This window comes from Chiloscyllium punctatum, chromosome 28, assembly GCF_047496795.1.
Source record: "Chiloscyllium punctatum isolate Juve2018m chromosome 28, sChiPun1.3, whole genome shotgun sequence".
Taxonomy (NCBI): Eukaryota; Metazoa; Chordata; class Chondrichthyes; order Orectolobiformes; family Hemiscylliidae; genus Chiloscyllium; species Chiloscyllium punctatum.
Window position 1 is genome coordinate 60,650,425 of NC_092766.1, and position 2,455 is coordinate 60,652,879.

Sequence of the window (2,455 nt, forward strand, 5' to 3'; positions counted from 1 at the left end):
CTTAACTACACCAGCAACCATCCCAGCACACACAAACGAAGCTGTATAAGAACACTATTCCAACGAGCCACCACACACTGCAGCACAGACGAACTTCTGAAGACACAGGCGAACCACCTATACAACGTATTCGAGAAGAACAGATACTTAAAAAATACAGTGCGCAGATTCCTCAAGAACAAACCACGACAAGCAGACCAAACACAGCCAGAAACCCTAACCACCTTACCATACATCAAAGAAGTTTCAGAAATGACGGCCAGACTACTCAGACCCCTCGGAATCTCAGTCGCACACAAACCGACCAAGACTCTCAAACAAAAACTAACAAACTTAAAAGACCCAGTACAACCCATGGACAAAAACAACGTCATCTACAAAATTCCATGCAAGGACTGCCACAAACACGACGTAAGACAACAGGAAGAAAGTTAGCCACCAGGATATAGGAACACCAGCTAGCGACAAAAAGACACGGCCTTCTCTCCCTCGTAGCCCTACACACGGATTAAAAATACCAGCATTTCGACTGGGACAACACATCTATCCTGGGACAGGCTAAGCAAAGACACCCCATAGAATTCCTAGAGGCCTGGCACTCCAACCACAATGCCATAAATAAATACATAGATATACATGCCATCTGTCAACCCCTCAGAAGACGAACAGGAAATGACATCACCACAAACCCCAGGAACCCCATCGAGGAGAAAGATACAAATAGAAATCAGGAGACGACAGCTTCGCTTCACTTGGAGGTCGCCACCTAGCCAAGTAATGAAACGTCTGAATATCAAAGCTACAGCTCAGCGAGCAAACCTACACCCTACATTTTAAATCATTTTTCATGTTTATGTTGCATGAATCTGCGGTTATTGATCCACAGTTTACTTTCACTCCCTACAGGTAACATGCTGATTTCTCCAGTTGTTCATGGTTCAATGTGATGCATCCAGTGTGTGCATAACGAGAGGGAGCTTGTTTCCCACATCTTGTGTTTATCTGTGCCTTATTTCCAGCATTCATCAATGGCGAGAGCAAGGGGCGAGGGCGAGACCAATGTGTAAGTCTTTCCGTGCCCATGCACGGCACCCACATTGGCAATTCTCCACTGTGCGTTTACAGCTAGTTCTCAGTGCCCCTAAACCCACGCCCTGCCCCTTTTGAAATATCTCCATTATTTTGTGCTGTTTCGCTGTGCTCTTCTCACCAGGATGCATTACTTCTCCTCAACGTCCTTCATATTTCATCTGACAAAACATTCATTAAGAATCCCTTTGCATAAACATGCACTTCGCAGCTCTCGGTATTTGATTTTCCTGGATGTCTTTCATACGAAAAAACGTTCTCAGCACTGACTTGAAAAAGAAAATCGCGTTTCTTTTCATTATCCCAAAGCAACCTCAATTTCAACGCAGTTTAGTTAAAAGGTACAAACTATTCTTTGAGATTTTGTAATCGCGTCAATGCATATAAACTGACAATTGGAGTTCCACCTTCAATCATCTGAAAACAGCACCATTGAAAGCCGTTGATGACAGCGACGAGAGTGGGATTCGGACCCACGCGTGCAGAGCACAATGGATTAGCAGTCCATCGCCTTAACCTCTCAGCCACCTCGTCAGAGGCATCGGGTAGGCTATGACCTTATCAATAATTGAAATGCATAAATTATGCAGAGCAGCAGACATTTCTCCCGATTGTTGGTGAAATGAGAAATAACACAGTACGGTTCCAAGATGATGGTCTGACCCCTGGGTTGTGGGGCAAGTGCACTCCCACTGTCACACTATGCACACAGTGATCTGAACAAAAATGAGGAAATGAATATGTAACAAGGTCAATTGAATTCTGTGCAGATTTGAAGTCAACGGAATGAAGAACCCGAGACAGCAGGAGGTGTTCTTTCAATAAAGAGTTGGACAGAGCTCTTAAGGATAGTGGAATCAAGGGTTATGGGGATAAGGCAGGAACAGGATACAGATTGAGGATGTTCAGCCATGATCATAATGAATGGTGGTGCTGGCTCGAAGGGCAGAATGGCCTACTCCTGCACCTGCTGTCTATTGTCTATTAAACTGCCTGTCAGGAATTGTTTTCCAGACTGGAGGAGAGTGCATAGTGCTCAATATCATTATTCGGAACACCTAATTTCGGCTCAGATGTTTTTGACACGCACTTGTGAACAGAACAGACAATTTCAAAATCCGAAATAAGGCTAAACTGACAATTGAACTCAACAATGCAAAAACCTTGAGCTGTATCATTTTCCTGGGTCGTGCGACACCAAGTCACTGTATGATCACAGCAACACAGTGAGCAAGTGTCAGAAGGAAAATGAGTGCAGTGCCAGAGCGCATGCGGGGAGCAGCAGGTGACACACGGGGAAGTGCATTTCCCACAACAGTAACACTTCCCAAACAGCGGACTGCGGTGGAAGAATTCAGAGGGAGTT

At 44.8% G+C, this 2,455-nt stretch overlaps 1 non-coding gene across 1 annotated transcript; it reads right to left on the bottom strand.

The window, feature by feature from the left end:
- Positions 1–1,541: 1,541 nt before the first annotated feature.
- Positions 1,542–1,623, bottom strand: trnas-gcu (transfer RNA serine (anticodon GCU)). The gene has a single exon. It is a non-coding gene; the product is annotated as a tRNA-Ser (tRNA).
- Positions 1,624–2,455: the final 832 nt, after the last annotated feature.